The sequence below is a fragment of the Sinocyclocheilus anshuiensis genome, unplaced genomic scaffold (genome assembly GCF_001515605.1).
Source record: "Sinocyclocheilus anshuiensis isolate Anshui unplaced genomic scaffold, SAMN03320099.WGS_v1.1 scaffold145, whole genome shotgun sequence".
Lineage (NCBI taxonomy): Eukaryota > Metazoa > Chordata > Actinopteri > Cypriniformes > Cyprinidae > Sinocyclocheilus > Sinocyclocheilus anshuiensis.
The window spans coordinates 2,462,693-2,475,023 of record NW_015537973.1 but is presented as its reverse complement, the minus strand read 5'-3'; the positions used below and the strand labels follow the sequence as shown (position 1 = coordinate 2,475,023).

Below are 12,331 nucleotides of genomic sequence, written 5' to 3'. Positions count from 1 at the left end.
GCTTTTCAACCAAGGGAGTGGGCTCTCTTATAATTCTGCCCAAAAACACTGCCAGGAATAAAGAATGTTATCAAAACGTCCTGCAAGAGCGACTTCTTCCAACGATCCATGAGCAATTTGGTGATGATACGTTAATTTTCCAGCATGATGGACCACCATGTCACAAAGCAAGAGTGATAAAGACGTGGCTCGAAGATCGTTACATAGAAATTTTGGATCCGTGGCCAGGCAACTCCCCGGATCTCAATCCCATAGAGAACCTGTGGTCAGTCCTCAAATGGCGAGTGGACAAGCAGAAGCCCACAAATAGTGATTAACTCCGAAAACTAATAAGGCAAGAATGGATCGCCATCAGTCAGGATTTGGCCCAGAAGCTAATATCCAGCATGCCAGAGCGAATTTCAGAGGTTATGAAGAACAAGGGTCAACACTGTAAACATGGGCGAAATTTGACTCGAGTCAGGGGGGGCAAGAAAAAAAAAAGCAAAAAATAAATAAAAGCAAAATAATTTTTTTTCGGATGTAAGCATCAAAACAAAAACATTTCTACCGTCCGTTACTGGAAATCAAATTGAATTACTGGTTGATATGTCCCGATCTCAAAGTTTACACACACTTTTGGTCCATGAATTAGATCTCACTCGGGTCATTCGCTGTCGAGGTTTGGCCAGGACCGGTTCCAAAATTAAATCACTGGGGCTGCTTTCACATATATTTTATGTTCAGTGTCAATCACTGCTATTTCGAGAGTGAATCCCGCATAAATATGCGAATGTCATTCCTGAAACTTTGCAGGGTGTATGTGTCCGAAAAATGAAAGTTTCATACAAATTCTGATTGAATTATACCCTAGAAAGTGTGCAAAGTGCGCTCCCTTTATCACTAAAAAGCGTCACTCATCTTCGTTCATCGCGATCTCACAAAGTTCTGTTATAATCAGATATATATATATATATATTATTTTATTTTTTATTTTATTTTTTTTTTTCAGAACTAGTGACATTAAAAAAATATATTTTCAATATAAAATATGATGCATGATGTCTGCAGCATGACAGAGAACAAGTGGTTTGGAGAATGGATGGATGGATGATGCATGATGTCGTACCAATAAAAGGGCGGGTGAAACTCTGTCCCCATGAGTCTCCATGACCTCCCTCAACTATCTCCACAAAATAACAGAGGACGTCCACAGAACTCTGACCTGCGAATTTACAATTGAAGGAATTTTGAATTATGGCATATAGGCATTCATTGTGCTTTGACAAACAGAGAGAAATTATTTTCTGTGAAGTGAAAGCATAAGAGCTTTAGAAAGCATAAGAGATAAGTATTTTACTCCCATTTTTAATGTAGAAATATAAACTTTACCAATAACTTTAAGACTGAAGGAGCTTGTAGAGTCAATGCTGATCTTCCATTCCCCTGTCTGGTTGTCAGAGTTGAGTTTTACTCTCTTTAGATTCCCTCTGATTGGCCATTTCGTTCAAGAAATCAACAGATATGTCTGTGATTGGTTACATTGCTCAACGCTGCAAAAACACATTGAGGGTATTTAGCGCTTGGCTAAGTGCTCCAATTGCAGTGGGGCCGACATCATGGATTCCATGACTAACAATTTGCCCCCCCTAATGTCGCCCATGACTGTAAATATTGACTCATTATATTTTTTTGCCAATAAAAGCCTTTAAAACTTATGATGTACTTATCATTATTTTTCAGTATACCATAGAAACATGTGGAAAAATAATCTACAAATTAAGACTGAAGGAGCTTGTAGAGTCAATGCTGATCTTCCATTCCCCTGTCTGGTTGTCAGAGTTGAGTTTTACTCTCTTTAGATTCCCTACAGTCAGGATGCTGCCCAGAGGACCATCTTCCACTGAACCTGACTGAGACACACCTGAAGGTGTGGGCATGAAAATGTATAATTACATTAAGAGTGGCATCCAGTAAATCAGATGTTATCTGCACAATAATTATTACATAATCCTAATTGCAGAGCCCAAACATTCTATGGAGCTTTAAAGGTATACAACACCCGAAAAAATTTAATCTTCTATCATCATTTACTTAATCACATGCCATCACAGATGTATGACATTTGGCCAGAAGCAATGGTTTCCAACCTACACCTAATGTTTAGCTTCAGAACTAATTGATTAAACATCTGTGGTCGTATGGATTACCATTGTGTTTGCTTTGTGTGGTTTTTGAAGCATCAGCTTTGGGGCTCCTCTCTACTTACATTAAATGAACCGATAGAGATGGATTATGTTTTTTTTTTTTAGAAATCTGTCTGTGTTAATCTGAAGAAACTCAGATACATCTGGGACTGCATGAGGGTGAGTAATTGAGAGAATTTTCATTCATGGGTGGAGTATCATTTTAAAAATTATGAAATTAATTGAGCACATGCAGTATAGAACTGTAGCATTCTGTTCATAAATGTGTTGCTGTACCAATAGGGCTGTAGATGGTAAAGGCTGTAGAGTCTCCTATGATATACACAGTCACGTTGGACAGAGTTGGATCCAGCACAAAAGAAAAGTTTTATGCCTTGAGTGGACTTCTCTCTACCTGAAGAACCGTGACCTTCAAGAAACAGGTTTTACCACATTAGAGCGCTGCAGAGATTCCCCCTAAGAACAGCACAGCACAAACTAAAGCATTTCGATTAGAATACGACTGGTGGCATAATGCAAATTACATTTACATTATAAAATGCATGTCTAATAGTGATGATATAAGTATCGTTAATATATATTAGTAATAAATAACGTAACATTGTGATCTCATTGTTGGAACATACCAGGTCAGCTATGATTAAATCTGTAATGACTGCAGTGGCCTGAGTAGAGTTTGTGACCTCTATGGGTTGTCCACCAGAAACATGGGCCAGGTCTCTGTACAACTGTATGTCTGACTGAGACAATGATCTTGATAATGAGGCATTCTGTTGACTGCGTGTTGAGATGGAGTTTGTCAGCAAGAAAGTGACCTGGAGTGCAGGAAGAAAGAAAAATCTTAAGACAAAGTATCTCTAACATAATTGATCCTAACTGAAGAAACAAATCAAGCAGTTCTGCAGGCACTCACTTTTGACTGGGTGCTTTGCATTATGGCCTCAACTGCTCTTTTTAATTCTGTGTCCTTTGCTGCACCATCAGTGAAGACAAAGACATCTGATGATGGAGGAGCTCTTGTCAGTGTCAACTATAGATTCATGAAACAATGAAACAAACAAGACAAAAACTTGTAGTATTATAATGATATCAACGCTTACCACAATGATTTCTTCTAAATCTGAACTTTTAAAATAAATACTGTACTTCGCCATTTGTTTCTTATTGTACTGGTTTCAGTGTAAACTTTTCTTAGGTTGAATGAAAGTTTATATCACTATCTAAAAGACAATAAACACACTCACCAGCAGTCCTGACAGACACATCCCTGGGTTTAAACTATCAGATGCAGACAGGGAATTGACTTTCTCTTTGAATATATCTGCATCCCCAGTTTTTATCAGAGGTCCGAAATCTGTGTAAGACACAAACACGTCGCTACAAGAGCAAGAACATGCAAAGTGAATTTTCAGTATAAACTGTGGTGGATGTATATGGAACAATATAAATACTGTATGGTGAATGTTTTAGTTTCATTTTATTTTAAAGTACCAATACACAAATGGCTTTCTAAATTTCATGGAACAAACTTTTAATCCATATCAATACAGAATGTTCATATACACTATTTTATAGAAATAGTTAATATATACTGTATATATATATATATATATATATATATATATATTTCACACTATATCCCCCCCTCTCCTTCCTCTTCTGCTGTCTATGATACTGATGGACACACTCTTGGCCTCTGCAATGTAATTTGACAAACTGCTGGTGGTGTCAAACACAAAAGCCAGAACTGAGGTCTGAGTGAGGCCCATCAATCTGAGAGAGAGAGAGATAGAGAGAGAGAGAGATGAAAGGGAAACAAATATTTAAGCAATAATTTTACCAGTGTTGACCTAATGTGTGCATTAGAAGCTAGAGATTTGAATGTGAAGAAGTGTTAGGGATATTTAATATCTATGAGTGATGGCATGACTAGCATATTAATTACATGGCTTCCGAAAACCTGCATAAATGTGCTACTAAAAGCATAAAAGGACGAAGAAGAAAAAGGTCTTACCGAAGAAAGGCTACATTGCCTGTGGCCAGTCGGATGTCTTCCAGCAGTTCCATAGTAGCGTTGATGGCCATTTCAGCAGCACGCTTATGAAGGAAACCATGATTCGAGCTGATGTCGTCCTTATTGATGCCTCCAGTGGGCTCTCTATAACTGGTCCTGTCAAGAGCACTGCCATGGCTACACTTGCCTGAAAGAGTTAAATATATTTTTGTTTAAACCAAGTGTTTGTGAGTGTAGCAGTGGTGTCGCTAGGAATTCTGGGCCCTTTTGCTATGGGGACCCTTCAAAATCACATTCAGTGGGGAGGGGAGGGGGGGGCTTTTTTTATAATCTTACGGTGTAGTTAGAAGATAGAAATAGCACTTTTCATAACTACTACGTTTTCAATTTACATATTCATTCTATCTCAGGAGATTCAGCGTGTATTACATGTTCAGGTTCGGTGACTGTATATGATTGGCCTAAAAAGCCAAAACACAACTATCTACCAATGCTAATGTATGAGTTGCTAAGCTTCCCTACCTGTAGGTTTGGTTGGGAGAAAAAGGTTGAAATATCCTGAAGTTAATATCTTCTGCTGTAGTACCTCTTGGAGAATGTTGTCAGTGCAGTTTTCTCCGTCACAGCTTTTACATGTTTTTGTATTGGGACCTAGACACATCCATCCAGAAATATATACAAATCACTTGACATTAAGATCGTATGATACAGTTAATTGGGAAATTCAGCACAGTACTTGCTAGGTTGTTGAGAGGAAGCTCGGGTTTGATGAGAGTGTTGAAAGGAGCAATGCTTCTCAATTCCACCCAATTACTGTGGCTATAGAAATCCTGCACACAAAAACACATTAATTTTCTAACTTGAAAATGTATATATTCAGTGTTGTCCTATTGTAGTGTTGTCCTGTTGTAGCTCATTATAAACCACTGATAAAGTCAATGCTAAACACAGTATACTTTGCAACCCTTTAAAGTCCACAAACACACATTAGTGTTATATTGTGCATATTTTAAATGTATCTTTTTTTTTTTTTTTAAAGCACGTCAGATGAAATTGATCTTCCAGAATTACATAAAATGCCAATCTTGATATTGATTAAAAATACTGAACATTACTAAATTTCATGGCTTGAGGCCAGCATAAAAATAAAATTACCTTCACACACATATTTACAGGGACTAACCAGGACTTACATACCTGTAAAGTATGACATACAGCCCCAAGACTGGAGCGGGCAGACAAATATTTCCCCTTTTTGATGCTGACTTTCACAGCAGCTATGCCCTGTGTGATGAGGTCCCGTCCATTTTTGAAATCTTCATTATCAAAATGATGAGCAGTACTGAACTGATTTCTATCCACAGCTGCATTGCTAAGGGAAGTCTGAACAACAGCCAGACTGAAAGTGGATAGTTTTAATAAGGAGGAATATGAATCTGAGCAGGCTCTCTGGACGGTAGTTGCAGTCAGTTTGTTGTTGATCTGGGGTGAGAAGTACAGGGAGGAAAAAATGAGCATTGAGCCAGTAACCATAAGTAGGGCTCAATCAGCAGTCCATGTTTGGTCTTAAACTTGGACCAATTTTTTTTTAATAACTAGCTTTAACAAACATGTTTGAGCTTTTTCAGAAAGCATTTAGATAAATTGTTTATTTCATTATTATTATTTTTTATCATTTAAATAATAAATGAAAATTATATGAATATAAGTAAATAATAAATCATTTTATTTCTATTGTTTTAAGTGCAAAAAAAGTGCATGGACATTTTTGCCCTTGCAGGTAGATGGCAAATTACACCATATATATATATTCCCTTTTGAACGGTCTCTCCCGTTGCATGAAACACGTTATAAACTCCTGTTTACTCCAGTACTGAAGCCTAATTTGTTCATGTTTGTGTAGCTGCACAAACCAATGGCGCTCTAACCCGCCAGAAGAGGAGGAGCCGGCTCAAAGTGCCATTTCATCAGAATGTTTCTCCTTCAGCGACAAGATCATCTCTTCGCTAACTCTGCCATCAAGAAGACAAAGAAAGAAAAAGGAAGAAGCTCAACCAGCTGCTCACTGCCCTAGAAGAGCCCCGAAAGTGGAAGAAGTGGAAGCCTTCCCCTGCAGCCATCTGGCACTGACAAAGACCAAATTTTCTGACGTTACTACAAATGTCATGCCACGAGCTTTGCCCTCCCCACAATCCCTCGTCTCGCCAGTGTGCTTCACACATGAGGATAAATGCCCTTCATTGGCTGTGAGAGGCTTTGTTTCCTTCTACGCTTCTGAGGAGGAGATTGCCATTGATGACTCCATGTCCTTAATGGCATCTGATGCAGAAGAGTGGGCATGTTCCGGTGAAGAGCCTGATACCCCTCCTCTCACTCAGTCTGCTCAGCTGAGCTGTTCCGCATGCTTACTAAGGCTATTGAGGATCTTGGCCTAGCTTGGTTGGCTCCGGAAGAGCCCGTCCCCGGCCTCCTTGACGAGTGGTACCTGAAGGGACGCCATCAGCAATCCACCCGCCAACAGCCCAGTTCTTGCCGGTAGTTCAAGAGGAACTGACCAAGACGTGGCGCCAGAACGGAAACTCTTCACTCACACATTGCTGCTCAGCCACTGGGAGTGTGTTAGGGTTAAAAATCAATTTAGCCAAGAGCAGTTTGTCTCCCAGACAGAGAGTGGTCTTTCTGGAGACGATTATCGATTCAGCCCAAATGCGGGCATGGATTACGCCAGAACTATTCAAGTGACTATTCCCTCACTATTCAACGATTGGTGGCATCATTCAAAACAGGGACTTCACGTCCCCTCAGGGCTTTTCAGAGAATGCTCGGCCTCATGTCGGCTGCCAAATCACCCTGTAGCCCAAGACTGGTGGCCCACTGAAGCTAAGCAGGGCTGAGCCTGGTCAGTACCTGGATGGGAGACCTCCTGGGAAAACTAGGTTGCTGCTGGAAGAGGTGTTAGTGAGGCCAGCAGGGGGTGCTCACCCTGTGGTCTGTGTGGGTCCTAACGCCCCAGTATAGTGAACGGGACACTATACTGTCAACAAGCACCGTCCTTCAGATGAGACGTTAAACCGAGGTCCTGACTCTCTGTGGTCATTAAAAATCCCAGGATGTCTTTCGAAAAGAGTAGAGGTGTGACCTTGGCATCCTGGACAAATTTGCCCATTGGCCTCTGATCATCATGGCCTCCTAACAATCCCCATATCTGCTGATTGGCTTCATCACTCTGTCTCCTCTCCACCAATAAGCTGGTGTGTGGTGGGCGTTCTGGCGCACTATGGCTGCTGTCGCATCATCCAGGTGGATGCTGCACACTGGTGGTGGATGAGGAGATACCCCCTGACAATGTAAAGCGCTTTGAGTGCCTAGAAAAAGCGCTATATAAATGTAATGAATTATTATTATTATTATTATAAATCTGTGATACCTCAACATGCGGCCCCTTCAGTTTTGGCTCAAAGCCCATGTCCCGTCCCATGCCTGAGCCAGTTTTATGTCAGGGTAACCCACTACTGCATCTGAGCTGTGGCCCCTTGAAAAACTTCTCATCTGTTTCAATCAGGCGTCCCGTTGGAACTGACCTCCACATGGAAGGCCCCTTGAAAAACTTCTCATCTGTTTCAATCAGGCGTCCCGTTGGAGCTGACCTGCACATGGAAGGTAATCACAACAGATTCCTTGAACCTGGGTGGGGGTGCTTTGTACGAGGGTGAACCGGCGCTCGGCTGCTGCTGGTCAAACCTGGAAAAACGCCTGCACATCAACTGCTGCGAAATGATGGCAGTTTTTCTGGCTCTACAAACCTTCCTACCGGCCTCAAGGTGCACCACGTCCTGGTTTGCTCAGACAACATGACGGTGGTAGCCTACATCAATCACCAGACTCATGTCACGCTCCCTTCACAGGTTGGCTCGTCGCCTCCTGTTATGGGCACAAGGCAAACTCCTCTCGCTAAGAGCAGTTCATGTGTCGGGCAGACTGAACCAAGGGGCAGACATGCTGTCCAGGGACAATGTATCTCCAGGGGAATGGAGATGGCATCCCCAAAAGGTTCAAATGATTTGGTTGGTCTTTGGAAATGCAGAGGGGGACCTCTTCGCCTCAGAAGACAACTCTCGCTGCCCAATCTATTTTTCCAGGCAGTGAGATGCCCTGACCCATGACTGGCCCAGCGCTCACCTGTACGCCTTCCCACTGGTTGTCCTGCTGCCTCAGGAGGCTTGCAGTGGCAGGCTTGCAGTGCCCTATAGGTGTGAGGGCCCACTCCACCAGAGGAATGTCCTCCTCTTGGGCGTGGTCCAGCGGGATTTCTATTGGTGAGATTGTGCGGCTGCGGGATGGTCGTTGCCATCTACCTTTGCCAGATTCTATAACTTGGACATCCCTGCCCTGCAGGCATGGATCTTGTCCACTAAATTTTACCCAAAATCCCCTTTTCTAGGTGGAGAGGGTTATGTTATGTTAAGGGAATTATCCAGTTACTTGCGCAACCTTGGTTCCCGGAGATAAGGGAATGAACGTTGTGTAAGTTGCCATGCATGCTAATCGATGACTGACGCTTCGGTTGAAAGATTCTGATGAAATGGTGCTCTGCCGACTTATATAGCAGATGGCTCCTCCCCTTCTGGCAGGTTAGAGCGCCATTGGTTTGTGCAACTACACAAACGTGAACAAATCAGGCTTCAGTAATAAAGTAAACAGAAGTTTACCCCATAAAGTGTTCCACGCAATGCTCCTTCCCTTATCTCAGGGAACTGAGGTTACTCAAGTAACCAGAGCATTTTCTCCTGTCCTCTTTTGTTGCCTTTCACGTCATAGCTCATTATAGCCAATATATCTTCTAAGGTTACATGACAATTCAGAGTGATAAGGTTGCAGGAATAATCTCAGTTCTGATTAAATCATTTTTTAACATAATGCGTAGTTCTCAAAGTAGTTCACGCTCATAGTCATTTCTTACAGGTAGCGCAAAGTCTTTCCCCTGGGCAGTGGCTACGTCACGACACACTTCCGCAATCTTGCGGAGGAAAGCTGCCTCAGTGATTTGTTGATGGGTGAGGGATCCATTGGCAGGGAAGATTTTGAATGCTGCAGCCTGAGGGGGCTGAAATAGAGCCCCCTGGAGGAGAAATACAGCCACTACAACCAGTGAAATCATGACTGTTCACGACAACTGTAGAAAAATGTATAATGGGAATTAAATCATTTCTTACAAAAGTGATCAATTTTCATAAAATATTATATATTTTCCTTTTTCTTCCTGTGTCTTCAACAATTATCCTGGTGAGTGGAATAATGTCTTAAACTTGCAGAGTATTGCCATCTGCAGTCAATTGCTTGTTATAGGTCTCCTAATCAGCACTAAACACCTGGATATCTACACATTTTAGTTAGTAGTTCAGTTTCTTATCCAGTTTCCATCCGTTAATTGTATGTACTGCTGACCAGTGTTGGGGTAACGCATTACAAGTAAAGCAAGTTACGTAATCAGATTACTTTTTTCAAGTAACTAGTAAAGTAACGCATTACTTTTTTAATTTACAAGAAAATGTCTAAGTTACGTTTTCAAATAAGTAACGCCAGTTACCCATTTATTGATTGAAAGCTCTCCTGTCTGCATGTTGAGAGAAACCGGGAGTAAGATGTTACTTTAGTTATAGAATAAATGTGAAAAATGCATTAATTCATCTCGCTCAAAAAAAAAAGCAAAAAACTGATTCAGTATTCCTCAGAATGAGTAAAAACTTAAAGTTTTTAAAACTCTCAACTCAGAATATGACACAAACCTGCAATAATTAAACATGTTAAATAATACAAATACCCTTTATGTATTTAATCCCATTTTATTAACCAGTGTCTTTGCTGCTGACCTGCGATGATCCAATTCAACCATACTAATAAGCAAAAATTACTCAAGATAAACTAACATTTCTTCTTATTTTTTATTGCTGAAAAGTGTTGATCTTTCTTCTTCTGCATTCTATACAGACATGAATTTACTTTTCCTTCAGCCTGAGGCTTTTGGTGTGAAAGGGCTTTTGCATTTGCCAAAAATAAAACGTTTTTATATTAAAAACAAACAAGCATGCACTGCCCAGATTTAAAAAGTAACGCAAAAGTAATGTAATGCATTACTTTACATAAAAAGTAACTAAGTAACGTAATTAGATACTTTTCAGGGAGTAATACAATATTGTAATGCATTACTTTTAAAAGTAACTCTTCCCAACATTGCTGCTTTCTATTTAACAGATTGTATCTTGAGGACATTAAAGATTACAAATAAAAGTGGTGACCCATGCACCAAAACACATATTTTGGATCTCTCCTTTTTGACACACCCAATTCAGGTCTTGCAGCACCCTACTGAATCAGGTGTGTTGGATTAGGTACTAAAAAAGTGCAGTGCTGAAGGGGTTCTGGAACAATGTTTGGGAACACTTCTGTAACCAAACTCCAATCTAACACATTTTAACTCCCAAATAAAAATCTTAAATTTAACAACAAATTCACCACAAACCTGTCCAACATATTGTCTTTACTGGAAGACAAAAAGTTAATTAAGTTTTTTTCTCAGTATGATGAGGTTTTACCAGGACTATTGAAAATTTCTCCTTTTGTTTCAGAAGACAGTCATATAGATTTATGATTATATGAGGGTGAGTAAATGGTAAAATAATTGTATTTTAGGGGTCTTTAAAGCTAATAAGAGTACAGCTGAGAGAGAAAGTGTCAAAGTTTTCAAATGAGTAGAGGAAATAAACAGCAAGGAGGAAAATATATTCAGATTTATTTTAAATTACTTTCAAAATGTAATCTAGCAACTGTGTTTTAAATTTCTAAAATATAACGTTTTTAATATTAAAAATACTAAATTATAGTAAATTTCTAATATAAATGTAATGCACTACATTGCCAGAATTGTCTCCAGTAAATGCAAGATAACATAATTACAAAAGCAAAGGGGGAAAAAGGATAGAATATTTACATTACCTTGTGGTTTGCTTAAGAATAATGCATTTGCAGGCTCCGTTTGTATATTTATATCTTTTTACATATGACATCAGTGCGACATGTCAGTCTTGTAAGGCTACCAGCAAATAAGTGACAGCATAAATTATCAAATTTGAGAAAGACAACGTGCTTCCATTTTAACCATAATTATATACTTTTCATTAAATATAAACAAATAAATCTAGTACCATATCAACAAAATAAATCCACCATGTTTATGATCTATGGAATCCCCTAAATAGTGAAGAGGTACTAAATGAGAATGGAAGCAAAAAAGAAAGTAACACACATTTAATCAGGTTTGTGCACTCTTACCCGCCTTTTACAAATAGATATGGTTTAGGCTGGAATGAAGACGGATTTCATTCCCCCACACCTTGCTGTTCTTAAAAAGGATCTACTTGGTTTTTATTAGTCCTGGAACAAGATTTCTGACAACCAATCAGGTGTGAGGACTAATGTTAGGCTTAGGCTTAGTACCAAGGTTAGAGGCTTGTACACCATTGTTATCAATCTATAAATTCCCTTTAGTTAAAGGTTTAGGTTATGATTAGGGTTTGGGTTATAACTTGGCAGGATTGTCGTTCCAGGACCAACAAAGCCTGCTGACCCAGAAACATGCCTGCCAACAAAGATGTTGTCCTCAGCAAACAAAATGGTTTAAATGTCAGATAGGATCAAAGAAAGCAGCTTGACTTCATTCCCCACAACCACCCTTACAAACCACACAGACCATGAAAAGGTTTTAATGCCAAATAAGACTAAGTATGATTAGGGCTGGAATGAAGTTTGGCATTCCTTCAGTAGTCTAGATAGCACAGTATCTGCCTGAAACCAAACATTCCTGTTTGATGATAAATGACAGCTGTGGATTAAACTGGCAATCCTGGATACTACATTGCATAATCAAAACAAAGCCAACAAATCAACAGTCAGCATTAGACAGGAAATGAGAGATTTTAATTGCCCGATGAATACGATCTCTGCATCCATGCTGACTGAATCAGAAATGTTTCTGCCATTTTATTTCAACATGCCCCAAATTGGAGTGAGTTGGAATTTCCTAATTTATGAATTGATAATTGTACTCCAGTTTTAACTGTTGTAAATGAGACAA

At 39.8% G+C, this 12,331-nt stretch overlaps 1 pseudogene; it reads right to left on the bottom strand.

Annotated features, from left to right (window-relative positions):
- Positions 1-9,358, bottom strand: part of LOC107671472 (von Willebrand factor A domain-containing protein 7-like) — a 47,121-nt pseudogene extending 37,763 nt beyond the window's left edge.
- Positions 9,359-12,331: the final 2,973 nt, after the last annotated feature.